A 15568-nucleotide genomic window follows, 5' to 3' on the forward strand; every position below is an offset into this window, starting at 1 on the left:
AATCATCTCCTGTGAGTTAATCAATTAAAAAAAGTGTTTTTTTTTGTTTTGTTTTTTTAATTTGCGGTGGTGGCTCCACGTCAACCGGGAGCTCCAGAGGCTTCATCTGGATCCGCGTGGAAGCTCTGTGTGTTGCCGACGCGTGTACGTTCCGCCTGGGGGGTCCCATATGCCGCTAAATCTCACAGACTGGCCCTTTAAAGAGGGGGGATTACGCCGTATCGCCGAGGCTCCATCGGGGGAGAAAGTTGGGATTTGGGGTCTTTCTGGCCTCTAAATTGTTCCGTCATGTCGGTCGATCGCCGCCTTGTATTTCCCCGCTGAGAGCAAACATGCCGCCTTAAACCCGGGATTAGAGGCCAGACAGGTGTGGGAGCGCCTGATAAGCCCGCTGGCGGCGGCGGCAGCTGACCATTCGCCGCGGGAAGACGCGGAGAAGCCGCTCCTGAATTAGCGGCGATGCAAACCGGGCTCGTCGAGATTCGCCGCCACGCGGCTCCCCCGTCGCAATCGCCGCCGATCTCTTTCATCTGCTGCTCCTCCGTCTGCTCTGAAGTCCGTCCCGCCGCTTTGCTTCTCCAACCCTCCTCCTGCTGATCCTTCTCCTCATCCTTCCCTCTCGCCTGATGCTGTCTTTTCCTTTGCTACATACATACTGTCAGCGCTAACGCATTAATCGCGATTCGTTAAATACAATCCATAAGGCATTCATTTTTTTTTTTTAGTCGCATTTCAATACCGGAAGCGCGGAAGTGCTGCGAGCGATCCGTGTCAAGCTGGACGGGAAGTCTCAAAATACACACACAAACAAACGAGAGAGCGAGAGAGAGGCAGAGAGGAGGTGTTGTCCGGTCAAGATGGACGATGTGAAATTGATCTTGATGCAAAAAAAAGCTGTGAATGGGGGCAAACCACAGCTGAGCAGGTGTGAACCTGCCGTAAGCCTTTTTGTCCCTTCTGCTAACCCGTAGTCGGCCCCTCTGGCTGATTTCTGGTAAGAAATACTTTACATTATGGGGTTAAAACTGCCTGGAAATGCTAAATAACAGAATTTTACACAGGCAATTCAAACCGCGATTAATCGCAGTTAACTATGAAAATTCTGCGATTAATCGCTATTAAAAAAAAAGAATCGTTTGACAGCCCTAATATATACATGCATATGTATATAATTATTTATTTAAAATATGTTGCGTTAGCACCTTCTTCCCAGCCTGGTCGGCCCCGTTCTGATCCGTCCTTTTCTGGTGCCATCGTGAACAGTAAGAGTAATAATAACCATGATGAGAAAAGAAAAGAGAGGAGGTAGAGAGAGGTGGATGAAGGCTGAGTCAGCTGCCGCGCCGCAGATGGCCTTTCCTGCTGTCCGATAAAGAAGGTGGGGGGGGGATGTAAATTATCTGCAGCGTCACCAGACAGGAACGATCAGATGACCCGACTGCAGTCACGTGAATCTCCACCAGAATGGAAAATTCAATGATTTTATGCACAGGGATTTTTTTTTTTTTTTTAAATGCACTTTTTAAACTACAGGACACATTCTCGTAGTTTAAAAAAAAAGTGATTGTGGAGGACCCAGGTGTCCCTAATAAAGTGGCCACTGCAATAGGTGGATGCAAAGATCTTCAGAATAAACCTACATCTGCCTTTTTTCACGTCTTTTTGGGAGGTACTCATCATCGCCGCCCTGTCTGCGGCCCCGGGTGCCTGCAGAAGGTGGTGCGAGCTCAGCCGCCGTGCGAACACTCTGCGAACGACCAACAGCAACGCTGCAAATTGGTGGCAATCTTTTTTCCTCCAACTCTTCTCCACCTGTAAACAAAGGGCGTGTACGAGACGGTGACTCCAACGTTGCTGTTAGCGCGGCGTTTCCTTTCCTCACCTCGCACATCCCTCGACCGTCATTTGCAGCCGGGTGCGAAGCGAAAGGAATTCCTCGGCGCCGCTCGGCGGCCGGTGAAGGACACTAAGACTGCTAGGCGGGTTTGCTGGGATTTAACAGGGACGCCGCCGCCGCCGCCGCCGCCGCCGTCGTGCCGGGAAGTCGTTGGGAAGCTCCGCGATCGCACGAGCGAAACACGTTAATCTGTCTCCCCGTCTAGTTTGCATGCACCTCCCGGCCTCGCCGCCGTCTTTAATGACTCGTCTTGGAATTATCTTTTAATGCGTTTCATTTTCGTCTGTTAAATCAAAGGAAAGCTCATTACCGTCGAGGCCCCCCGGCTTTTTAATGGGGATGGACTTCATCGCTGGGCGGCAAAATAACTCGCTGTTTGTTGGACAAACACAATAAAAGTCTTTGTCAAAAAGGCCGAGGCTCGGTGACACCGTGGTCCTGTTCCGAACATTTATTTTTTTTTTTTCCCAACAGGAGGAAGCCGCCACAGATTCCGACCGGCGGTGATGCTCGTGGGGAGCGAGAGGGGGATGCGGCTAACGCCTGGAGTGATGGGAGGAGAAGAGACCCCGGCGCTACAAACTGTCACTGCTGCACTTAGTCATTCATTTATTTATGTGTCTATTTATTCAGTCCGGCTGGAAGGGTGGAACAAGCGTCGGGGAAGGAAGAAGTTCGGCAGTCTTCTTTCCCAGACCTGTCTTCACTCAGATCTTTAAGGATCAGTTTCGAAATGGGAAAATTAGCCTTAGCTCAACCAGGAGATGGTCTGGTTTATGGGTTCTGTTGCAGGGTCACCTTCATGAGCACGTCGCTGCTGGAGGAAGGAGATACAATTCTACTTCCTGTTGGAGTTTCCCAAATAACTGACAGCTCTGTGCCCCAGTAGGTGGGAAGAAGGGCGTCTGGCGGACGGCGTTGTCGATTAATCTACCACGCAGTAATCCACTGCTGTAATTCAACAACTTAGTAACACGTAAACAAGTAACAGGATTACTCTGGAAAAAAATGGTAATTATATCATAGTTACTTTATGAAGTAACGATTCCATTACTTTTCTGAAATATTTTGCAAGCTAAAAATCCACAAAATGTCCGAACTTTAGAAAAACTCCCGAAAACGTCGACTTCGCAGATTGACGACGCAGCCGTGCATGCAACGTCATTGATATGCGACGACGCACCCAAGCGAGCGTGGCGGCGGCAAAAGAAAAAAAACAGCGATTGCTGGAAATACAAACATTATGTTGAGTCCATCTCATCCAAATCAAAGAATATTGCGGTTTGTTGTGCGTTTTGTGCAGGAAACACGAGGTTCTCAACTTTATCTTTTTTTTTTTTAACTAAAGTAATTCATTAGGTATTGATTACCTACGAAACAAAGTTTTTAAAAGAAGTAATTAGATTACTTTTTAAAGGAGTAATCAAGAATCAGTAGTGGGATTACTTTTTACGGAGTACTTAAAGAACAACACTGCTGACGGATGACGAGGAGGTGGATGGATGCTGGAGGGATGGATGGATAAATGGATGATGGATGCACGAATTAGATGCATATCGCGAGCCCATGGCGATGCACTCGTGCAGAGGTGTTTCAGCAGTTGTGAGGCCATTATATGAATGCGACGTGCCGCAACTTAACGTGGGTAATCTCAAGGATGACGCCGCACAGATCAATGGATGGCTGCGTGGCAGCAAATTAAGGTTAAGATTAAGTTTTAGCACGAGCTAGTTATCTGATATACATACATAATTTTTTTTTTTTTTTATTATTATTTTTTTTTTACCAACCAAAAACATGTTGCGAGTTTGAACCTTTTTTTTTCTCTCTGTGCGTTCTGTGAGCTTTGGCTTCTCAACGCCTCTTCAAGCTGAAGAGCGGGCCAAAAAAACAAAACAAAGCAGAAGAAGTAAAAATGGGATAATGCATTCGCAGATGGATGCTTTAAAAGCTCGAGTGGCCGATGGTGAAACACAGCAAGCAGGCTGAAGTGAATCCACGGGATGACAAATGAATGAAGCAACTGAGAGAGGAGCTTAGCGTCCAGAAGCGTCCGGACGTTTCTGGACCGATCCCGGGATTTGTCCTTTGGTCCGCAACCCGGTCCCGCCCTCCGTCTGCAGCCGGACCAACCAGGTTTGCTCGCAAAGTAAACCGGCCACAGAACTCGAGAAGAAGCGCGACGTTTTGATTCGTTCTGACGTTTCAAAGAACATTTCGGTGTTGAGGGACAAAAGAAAGTGTTTGACGGTGAAATTCAAAGCCGAGCCGATGCTTTTCTTGTGCTCTTCCGTCAGACTGTTTTGATCGGGCCGTCATTTAAATGAACAGAACAAAGGGAAACAACAACAACAACAGATTCCTGCTCCTGTCACAGCTGAGCTGTTTAGCTCCGCCCCCTCCTCCTCGCCCCTCAGAGGACGCCGACTGATCTGAAAATCTTTAAATGCCCCCCCGAGGACAACTTGGGTTGCAACAGAAGTGCAGCAGTCTTACATAAGATTGATAGATACAGATAATAATAATACTAACAATAACTGTCTTCAACCTCGATGAGTCATCACTTTGAAGCCAAACACATATTTAGCGTTGGGTGTAATTGTTCTACACGTCTCAAGTGTCAAAAGATATTTCAAATTTGCAGGTATTCTTTCAATTACAGAGGAATATTTCACACCAGACAGCCAACCGCCACCACTGTTTGAGCTCCTTCACCCTCAGAAAAACAACAGCAACAACAACAAACTAAAAACCAAAGAAAAACCCTGCAGAGGCAGAAGCGTCCGTGCAGGTGGTCGAATCACTGATTCACAGCAGCTGAACCATGGAGGTCTTCACACCACTGTTGTGTGTCTCCGTTAAAAACCACAGAGAGAAAAAAAAAATTAAATGATGTGAGAGCCGAGGCTTTGTTTTTCTTTTTTCTGTTCTTTTTTTTTTTTTTTTTTTTTTTTTTTTCACAATCAGGACAGTTGCAACGAAGCGAAGCGTCACGAGGGAGAAACTTGTCTTTTCTGATGACAAAATAAAACAAAAACAGCCCAGTCTGACATTTTGAGGCAGCGACAGTGCGTCTGCAAACACACACGCACGCACGCACGCACGCACGCACGCACGCACGCACACACACACACACACCAGTGTTTTCTACTAATCCAAGCGTGACGCTTCATTTAAAGCGGAGATGAAAAATCGGAAGTCGATGCATTTTTACAAAAGTGGCGAATTGTTCCTTTTCCCTCCTCGACTAATTTGAACCCTTCCTCCTCCTCCTCCTCCTCCTCCTCCTCCTCCGTCCTCGACGAAAACACCAACACCTTTTATTTCATGACCCTATTTGTCACACGCGGACGCTTCGATAACAAACGGTTAGCTAACCGTTTGTTTTTTTTTCTTCTTCTATTTTGCTTTAAAACGAACAAACAAAAAGTTCCGATTTCTTGCCACGTTGCGGCCCGGTTTTCTCTCGTCCGGTCCGTATTCCAAGCAGACGTCGGCGGTGATAAAAAGCCAAACATTAGAACAGTAATAAATCTCCTTCTGCTGCCTATATTTCCTCCTGCCGTCTCGGCGGCAGGCATCACATATGAAATCTGCTCCTCCAGCTCGTGACATTTGTCTGCGGCTCTTTATCTTTCCGCCGTGCGTCGCCCCGACCCGTCCCGGGAGTTATTGCACTGGGCGGCACCTCGAGGAGCGCTCCGGAAAGGCGGCCCGTCAGACCGGTGGCATTTTTAAACAAAGGCGCCGGCCGAGTGGCTCCTTCCTGTCCGACGTCGGCGCTCAGCGCCGTCGAGGCGTCTGGTTTTTGTGCGGAGCGGAGAGATTTCCAAGAGCTGGGAAATCTGACTGTGAAAATGTCATTAAACTGTGGGAGAATGAGCGGCAGAGGTCGGTGTGACGCGAGGGGATTTGCTTTGATGAGAGGAGCTGGGAGGGAAAGGATGATCGCAGCAGGGACTCAAAATCACAACCCCGGAGTGCAAGATGGCGGGAAAAAACTCTGTTCTGCTGAATTTCTGTTTTTTTAAATGACTAAAAGACCATAACTGAAATATCTACAATAGAAAAATTGGCTATGAATCACATTTGAGGTCACAGTCGTCCTGTCAGCCATTTACTTTTGTATTGTGGTCTACGGAAAAAGAAAAGTTTTTTTCTGCTGCAGTACCTCGAGTGGCCACTGGGAAAATCGGGGCGCCGCCATATTGGCGGTCTTATATGGCAGTCTTGCCAGTTCTTATAATTCATCCATGCACAAAATGATGTCACATAGGAAGAGATGCCTTCAGGGTTCATCGGGGGAAGAAAAAAAAACTACAAACGACGACTGACAAGTTGACAAGGCAGTCCAAAGATCAGCGCACCTGGCAACGCTGAGCAGTCGGCGCCTTAGTGAGGGAGCTGCGGGTGAACCTCGGAAAAAAAGGCGCCGAGGGTTCCCGGCGCGACGCTCTTCAAAGACCAGCAGGGGTGGACCGGAGTTGGAATGTTGTCCGAGACGGAGGACCAATCAGGAATCAGAGCCTCTTCTCTGCACCTCTGAGGGGTCTTCGATGAAAGTGGGGCTGCGTTTGATCACAGCGGCAGGGGGTCCGCCACACACTGAGTGAGTGTGTGTGTGTGTGTGCCTGGGTGTGTGTGTGTGTGATCTCATGGAGGCTCTCACCTCTGAAAAAGAGCGGCCTGCAGGGCGACGCCTTTGAAAAGAGCCTAATTGATCCAACATGAGGCAGCTGCAGCGGGGCACCATGTGACCACTTGGAGCTCCTCCCACACTACCATGGGACACCAGAGTTGGGGAGGGGGGGTGCAGCCGCCTCTCGGAAATCTGCTGAATCGGTTTCAAACTGATTTACACGTCAGTTATTAGTCGTGCGGATGTTTTTAAATCATCCCGGGGAGCTGAGGGGGCGTGGCCAGTCACATGATAAACATCATGTGATCCCAGAAGAGGACACTACTGCACCCAAAATGCAACTAGTCGAGTTTGAACCACTCTGGCTGACTAGCGCTCTCTGGTGGCAGCTTTGCCTTTCGCCGTATGAATCCATCATCAACAGCACCTCTGGCTGCGCTACCCACCTCCAACACCGCCACCACCAGGCGGAGTTGCTCACTGCGGCTAGCTTATCGCTAATTTCAAACGCTGAGCGATCACATTTAATGCCGCTTATTGCTACTTCCTGAACCCAGTTCAGACTCGGTGGCCAGCGGGCGACCTCTGACCTCCGCCACCCTCCTCCGGCCCGGCCGAGGAGGTGCGGATGGATGCGGTTCCACTCCAGCTTCCTTCAACGCAGCATCCGGGTTGCCCTTCCATTCTGCTCAGTGGGACGGGATCGATGGTCCGATTGACTGAGAGGGGACGAATGTCTGCTGCGGCAGGCAGCGAATGGCTGAGCGATTGACTACACACACTACACAAACCACACACACACACACGCACACACACGCATGCACTGGGGGAGGAAAACAAACCAATCGATATGACCTTTAAGGATCAATGGTCCATTCCGGACTAAGTGAGGTATGAGGCAGTTAATAGGAGCTCGTTGCAAGGAACGAGCTCCTGCTGCAAAAACAAATGCAGGAATAATGGCTTGTTTAGAGTCACGTGACGCTTCCCCAGATGGGAAGGAAGCGAGTGTGGAGCAGCTACGTCTGAGACAGAGGGGGAAAAAAAACCCCAAAGATGAACAGCTCTCGCCTGCTCGCTGCAGGAGGAAGGCTTCAACGGAAAATCACTAAATACGTTACACGTCAAGTGTCGGAGCACAAGAGGGCAGCCTAGAGCGGGTATAGTGCAGCAACAAATGTCTCAGATTGCAGTGGACTCAGTAAACTCAGAGAGCAGAGCCACTTCCTCTGGATTCTGTGATTGGTGAATCAGCATCGTCGCCAGGTAAAAGTTCTTTTTTTTTTTTTTTTTTAATTTGGTTCCTTTAAATTGATAAAGAAGGACTCACGCAAAAAAAAAAACAAAAAAAAAAACAGTGTATAGAAGAAAAGTTGGTAAAACTCCAGAGAGGCGACTTCAACAACAGTCACCCGACGCTGCCGCCCAGTCTGCTCCACTTCCCCCCTGCGCTGGTTGGAGCAGCCACAGATGGCAACCAAACGTCCACTTAGCGCTATAGCTAGCTAGTTTGCTCCTCTGCTGCAGAAAACCCTCTCCTGTCCTAAATCTGCATTTTGACAGGGGAGCGACGTCTGGCGCAAACGAGCTGTTGAATCGTCTTGCGTTCAAAAAAACAAAAAAAAACCAAACAAAAAACAAAATAGATAACTGAACAAAGATCTCACCGTTGAGCCAAACATCTCTATAAACCCGTCTGTAACGGCTGACGACGGGATGGCCCGACTGGTCGTTGGCGTGCGCGCACAAACACGCACGCACGCTTGTGGGCGATGGCGAATGTCACGGAGGTGGCTCGGGAGCGATAATTGGACGGTGGGCTGACTGTATCCTAATTAGATCTCAGCCGGCGTGGAGATAATGAGCTTCTCTCGCTGCCGCCTCTCTGAAAGGTGCACTGTACTTGTAATTGCTTCCTTCTGTTTTATTTGTCTTTTAAGGGCCTGATCATTAGACACGAGGCAGGAGACAGAGACGCGCTACCTACAGCTCAGCCGATTATCGTCCCTCGCCGAACTGGATCGCATCACATCATGTCACTTAGCTTAGCTTAGCTTAGCTTAGCTTAGCTTAGCCTGGCTGAACCCACAGCTTCCTAGATCCACAAGCAGACAAGAAGGCATCTTTTCCCGCCAAGGCCAGAAATAAATAAATAAAAAAAAACCTTGCCGTGTCTCCACTAGGAGGCGCTTTTTGACAAGTTCACAAGGTGGTCAAGCCTGACAAAATACAATCATCAAGCACGGAGGGCTCGTCCACGCTGCCAGTGCTCCTCTTCAGGAAACAACAAACATCGCTTTTCGGCCGTAGAAACGTGCCTTCTGTGATGTCATAAAGGGTCCTGATGCCTTCCCTAGGTCAGGAGGCATCAGAGGGTCACAGATCAAAGCCAGGTGTTGGCTCCGCCCCTGCAAATCTTCTTGTTTCCAAACGTGATGGTAGGTCCAACTGAAGCAGTGCATCTATTAGCGTGCATCTATAAGCGGCACGCTGCAAACATTATTATTATTAGCGTTACTATTATTAGTATTGCCTGAGTGCCAACAGCCAACAGCAGCACGTGGTCCGTTCTCCACGACTGCACTGATGTGATTTGAATTGTTAGAAGACTTTGCAGCCAGCGACTCTGCAAGTTGTCCCACTTAAAAAGATGAGAGGTCTGTAATGTTCATCATAGGCACACTTCAGTTGTGAGGGACAGAATGTAAAAAAAAAAAAAAAAAAAATCCAAGAAATCACATCTATTTGTATAATGGTGCAGAAAAATAAGTATTTGGTCAATCAGAAAAGTTCCGCTCAAAACTCTGCGATGGAACCCTGGCCGTTCCCCGTAGGTCTCCACCACGTTTGCACACACTGTGGCTGGAATCTTGGCCCATGCAGATCTTCTCAAGAGCTGTGATGTTCTGGATGTTCTGTCGCTGGGCAACATGGACTGGCCAGGCCACCACAGAACCTTGAGATGCTTTTCACGTAGCCTCTAGTTGCCCGGGCGGAGCGTTTGAGATCATTGTCATGCTGGAAGCAGCCACATTTCCATCTTCAATGTTCTCACTCATAGAAGGAGGTGTTGCCCAACATCTCACAATACATGGGCCCACTCATTCTTTCCTCAATACGGCACAGTTTGGTCCGGCAAAGAGTTCCTGGTGTCAGAGCGACTCTCTCTGACGGTGAGGTGGTCACGCACACACATCTTATCAGATATAAAATACTTTATTTTTTTTCATTGACTTCATCAAGAATGAGAAACATTAATGAAGTGCAAGTTCACTGACACTTGAAACCTGCACTTACTCGAGCGGATCAGCCACTAAACAGCTACAAATCACACTAAATATAGAGCACAATGAAATATACATAAATATACCGACGCGCTTTGACTGCCTTCCGGGCACGACCGCGGCCGTGATTCCCGGAGCGCAGAGGAGCGCCAGAGTTTCTCTGTGTGAAATCAGACTAATTGGAATTATTCCAAGGCTCGGGTTCCTTCCTGCCGCACAATCAACTGCACTCGTATTCACGCCGTAGCGTGTTCAACTTTGCATGTGTTCCACTGTTTATTAATGTTGCTGTTGCTGTTAGTGTGCTGGTGGAGGTGTGCACCAGCGCTGTGGCTCCTCAGTCGCTGCATTTCTAGTGCGAAAACCTTTGTGGGTACGACGCAAAAGGTGGCGGAGATTACGAGCCGCAAAACGAGCCGCACATTTACCGCTGCGCTCCGTTCTCTGTGCATTCTGGCCCAGAGAGCGTTCAGCTACACACGGACCGTGTTGTGTTTGTTTTGTCTTTTTCCTCCTGCGAACCGCCGCAATCTTTCCTCCTGCACGGCCGCCTTTCAGTTTTCCTCCCTCGTGCAATTCCTCCAAGTGTTAAAAAACTGCCGTCGTCCCATGCAGCCGCCGCCACGGCGGAGGCAGAGCCGCCGCAGGTCGGTTTCCCTGCCGGGTCCGGCCCGGAACGAGAACTCCAGCGGGGCCGTAATGTCTGAGTTTGGAGCCGCACAGGTAGAACAAATTGCCTCTTATCCAAAAGTAATGGTTCATAATTATTTGCTCAGATAAGGACGGCTGAGGGAGCCGCGGAAAAGAGTCACTCGATGGCTTTTCGCCGGCTGGAGCATCGATCTGGCCAGATGCAATCTCGGCGGGTTCGGGGAGGTGGGTGGTTGGGTCCTGGGGTGGTGGTGGGGTGGGGTGGGGTGGGGGGGTAGTGTCACCGACTTTCCTGGGGGCCATTTTTCTTGAATCAAACTTTGAAACGTGCTGCTCATTCAGAGGCTGAATGAGGCTCCGATCCAATATTTGTCCTGCTGGATGGAGGCAGTGGAGTCCTGGTGTGTGTGCGTGTGTGTGCGTGTGTGTGTGTGTGTGTGTGTGTGTGTGTGCGGGATAAGAATTCCCGGAGGATCCCGGACCTCAGCGTTGATCAGAGCCACTGACGAAACGAAGGCGGCCGTGTTGAAAAGCTCGCGGCCTCCAGAAGGCTGTCGACGGATAGCGCCGTGTTTGCTGCGCTGCCCTCAGGGGGGCGCCGCAACAGACTGAAATCCATTTACTTTTCTGCCTTGATTGTGTTAAATGCTGTCAGGGGTCGAGACAACGCAATAATTTGCCGGGTGCGACGGCTGTTTGCTCGTTTTAGGGCGAAAATTGATTGTGATTGTGTTTATTTGCTATGTGCAGATTTTATTATACAATTTATTTTATTTCATTATACTGCTTTTTATTATATTACATTATTATCATATCCCTTAAGGGCTGCATTTTCAATGTCGTTCCGCTTGTAGAAAGCTACAGTCAGTGATGCAAAGGCTGGTGCTGGGTCAAAGAGTCCACAGTCCGTCAAAGGGGAATTTTATTTTTTTGGTTTAATTTGAGACTTTTAAGGAAATTCTTTTTTTTTTTTTTTTTTTTAATCATTATTCGTTTAAATTTTCAGTAATTTAATTTCAATGTAGTCTTTTTTTATATAACATGTATCACGATTGAGTCGTTCATTCTGTGGCCGTGTCTCTTTGCTCTTTGCTCTTGCTAGCACTTTAGCACTGTTTCCATTTGGAAATGGGCAAAATTCTCCATTTTTTTTTCTCTCTTTCCCCACAGAAGTCTCGACGTGACTCGCGGCTCCGAATCAGGACGACTGCGCGAGGCGGCAGGCGACTCTCAGCCTTGCGGCCGCTCCAGTCGCTGCCGCATAAATCAGCGGCTGCACTCCAACCCAACCTCCTTGCGTGCAGTCAAGAAATCAATGTGTAATCATATCCACGCTGTCATTTCGGTGCCAGAGGCGGAGCAGACGCGGAATTGCGATGACCCGCTCGCCGCAGCAGGGGTCAGTGAGATATTCAAACGGCTCTCTGTCTCTCCGGCTCTGCAGATTTCTGCAGATTGGAGAAGAGACTCATTTTCAATCAGGCAGATTTGTGTCAGAAGTGCGCGGTGTTGTTTTTGCTCTCCGCCGCCGCCGCCGCCACCTGCTAGTAGCCGCGCAAGCTAAAGAAGAAAAAAAACAAACAAAAGCCGCCACTTGACTTGCAGCCTCTCCTAGCAGGAAGAGGCGTTGTGTGTGTCAAAGCAACCTCCACGACGACTCCCCGCGGTGCCACTTGATCCGTATGTTGAGTAACGGCTTTCATGCTAATTGCATCCTCCCCCCCCGACCCCCCACCCAACCCCCAAGCCTCAATGCCTCCCCACTGCAATAATTGCTGGGTTTGTTTTTCAGACTGAGAGCTCAGTGTTTTCCAACAGTCCCCGTAGAAAGACCAGCTACCGCGCAACTGCCTCCAGGCTAGCCGCTATGCTAGCTAAACTCTTAACCAAACCGAATGAAGTGAAAACACACCCACAAAGTAAATACGCTCTTCCCCCGATTTTTCAAAATGTCACGGCTCAACAGTAAATCTCATCCAACTCTGACGAAACCGTAGCAGCATCACGCTAACTTCAATGCTAACAGACATTGTTTGTAGCGTCTTCGCCTTCTTCTTGGTCTTCTTCTGTGGTTTTCCAGAGCAGCTTGGAACAGCCGCATCCTATGCCTGCTTGTACCTCCCGCCTCCCTTTCCATAGGGGAATCCCACTGGCCGGTGCAAGACAAAGACGAACCCACAGCGGCAGACATCAACGTGCACGACAAACACATCCAGGAAACTCCGGAAACTCCATCGCAAACCCCCCAATTTTCCGCACAACTTTCGGCTCCTCCGGCTCGTCTTCGTGTCTTCGCGTCCAAAAGTTGGAGACTTTAACCGCGGATGAGACTTGGATCCACCGTGGAGCGGACGGCGCCACAGATTACTGACATTAGGTATTCATCCCTTATTTCCATGCCTTTTAAAGTGCGCAGACAGCAGCTCGCCCGGCTCAATTATTCAAAACATGGCAACTGCATTGTGGCGAAGCGAGCGGCTCGGGAAAACGATTATGCACATACATTTCCCTTTGTGCTCGGTGTCTGTCCTGCCTTCAGCCGCCGCCTGACTCACTTCCTTATTTCCACTTTCTTCTGTTTTGGTGCGCCCAAGGTCGGTCGAAAGGTGATGGCTGAGTGCGAGTAATATAGTAAATGATCTTATTAGAGTTCAAAAGAAAATGCACTGCGGTCACTCTGATCTTTGATCGCGTCTGCGCACCTCCATGCTGCAATCTACATCTTTTTTTTTTTTTTTTTTCTTCAGTCAGTACCTGCAACAACGGAGGAGTTCAACTGGGACAGAAAGAGGACGCTGCAACCAAACAGAGATAAAGACTTTTTCTCCGCTGAGATGCTGCAGAATCTAGAACCTTGCACGTTCATCTTTAAAAGATCCCATCTGAAGCGTTTTCCAACTGGTTTCCTAGTCATGAGCAACCAACCAGGGCCCGATGGAGCAGAAAGAGTTGAGAGGAAAGACCATTAAAAGATGAAGAAGGAGGCTTGAAGAAGACTAAGAAGAAGAAAAGGGCCGGCTTTTAAAATATTGGCCGCTTCCGCGGAGGTCAGCGCGGATGCCACGCCGGCAATCGAGCGCCGGGCAACATTTCCTGATGGATTTAGGAACAAAGAATAAAGACGACACAAAATGGATGTTGCTGTGAAATAATCTCTCCAGAATACAGGTCTCAAATTGGGGGCAACGTTACAACCGGCTCAGGATAAGGAGCAAACACGCATACAACAATCTTTAATTTATTTATTTATTTATTTAATTATTTTTTTTGCGTGGCACTGCCTTCCTCGGCTCCCTGCGTGCTGCGTAGCGCTTGTTTTCAATTTCATATCTCACCTTTTCCAATTTCATCCACACTCAACCCATCGGGTCCTGAGCTCGGGACTCATGATACCGAAAGGCAAATAGAAAAAAAGAAGAAAAAAAAAACAAACTTTTAAAGTAATAAATAGAGGCTTCCGTTTCACCATCACCAGGAGATAAGATAACAGCGAGCGTTCTCTCATCCTCCCCGCTATGAAAATGAAGAATGCTGCGGGATATAAAAGCAGGCAGCCGCCAGTTGTTCCAGACTAGCAGCTCGACAAACTGCACGCGGCTATCTCCACTGCGCTCAATAGCAAAAAAAAAAACGCCTCCTCCCTCCTTCCTCTATAGGCCCCATCACCACCCCTCCCCCCCTCACTCTGATCCCCCCCCGTCTTTGATATTTAAATATATTGCAGGCATAAAAAAAAACAACAAAAAAAAAAACATCGGAGATTGACTCACTTCCGGGTGAGTTTCCATGCTGATGTAATGAAGTGGGGGGGTTGAGTTTGCAGGAGGAAAAATAAATAAATAAATAAAATAAAATAAAATAAAATAAAAACAATAAAAGCCGAAAGTGAACCCGAGTCTCCGATGATGCGTTCACTTTGGTGACGACGTGAAGGGTCGCCGGACGGAGAGAAACGGGAAGAATGAAAGTTCCCCTGCGACAGGGGAGGGGCAGTACCTTCGCTCTTACCTTCCTCCCAGCCCTGCGGACTTCCTGTCCTCCTCTCGCCGCGCTGGTCTCCGGCAGCCACGATGCTCCAGGTGAACTCTGGGACGTCTTGCTGCCGCTGCTGCCGCTGCTGCTGCTGCTGCTGTTCACAGGCTCTGCTGCCGCCGGGACACATGGAATCTGGAGGGAAAATGAAATGTGTTTGAAACGGGAAGTGCTGTGACCTCTGCTTCAACCGGGATTTAAAAGAAAAAAAAAAAAGAAACACCAAAAAACGCTCCCTGACATCTTTCTCTGAATTTTAATGGCTTGTTCACCCATCGTAATCCATTTCCATTGGGAAAAATGTTTGGAATTACAGGCGGAAGGGCTCCACAAGCCCCGGAAAAAGGACTTGAAATAAACCGCTTTTGATTGGACGTCCTTGCAGGTGAAAATGAGATTTGACACACCACAGTGTTTCCACGGTAACGACCTCCCCACTTGTTTTTGTGATTCACCACTTCACCAGTCGAGGACTTGGCAATGAGTTGGGAGCGCTGCAGGAATTTCATACCTGCAAATTTCTAAAAATGTAATTTCCTGCACGATCGAGCCTCTCATTTTCTCAACTGGCGGACGGACACCTGCTGCCGATTGACCTCGTCCAACAACCAGGTCGCCTGTCGGAACTGCTGGTCTTCCTGTTCCGTCCAGATGTGGCGGGGACGCGCTGCGATAATGTGGAAGGAATGTGGGCCACGAGGCTCAGCCCTTCGGCCGGCTCGTTGGGAAGATGGCGCAAGTTGTGTGGAGTCGCCAGACGGCCCGAGACAAACCGCAGGACTTTTTAATGCAGTTGCCAAAAAGGTAAAAAAACAAAGCAGCAAACATTTCCTCCAAACCTCAAATGAACCCACGAAGAAGAAGAAGAAGAAGAAGAAGAAGAAGGTGGACGAGGTACCCGTGTTTGTGTGTTCAGGGCCACCGTAGTTCACTGGCAAACTCAGGAGAGGGAGGGTGAGCAAAGGAGTGCCGCAATCTGAAATGCAACCACTTGATGTCGCCGTTTCTTCTCAGAATCTCCAAATATAATCCAAACACTTCACCTTTAATTTACAGCTTCGCCAA

General features: G+C 48.7%; 1 protein-coding gene across 1 annotated transcript in view; it reads right to left on the minus strand.

The window, feature by feature from the left end:
• alk (ALK receptor tyrosine kinase) overlaps positions 1-14568 on the minus strand; it is a 135524-nt gene extending 120956 nt beyond the window's left edge. The window contains exon 1 of the mRNA XM_076023544.1: positions 14480-14568. The gene's annotated coding sequence lies outside the window, so the exon portion shown is untranslated. The remainder of the gene's footprint in view (positions 1-14479) is intronic.
• Positions 14569-15568: the final 1000 nt, after the last annotated feature.

The sequence above is a fragment of the Nelusetta ayraudi genome, unplaced genomic scaffold (assembly GCF_046127955.1).
Source record: "Nelusetta ayraudi isolate G7.1 ecotype Tasmania unplaced genomic scaffold, CSIRO-AGI_Nayr_v1 ptg000015l, whole genome shotgun sequence".
Classification (NCBI taxonomy): domain Eukaryota; kingdom Metazoa; phylum Chordata; class Actinopteri; order Tetraodontiformes; family Monacanthidae; genus Nelusetta; species Nelusetta ayraudi.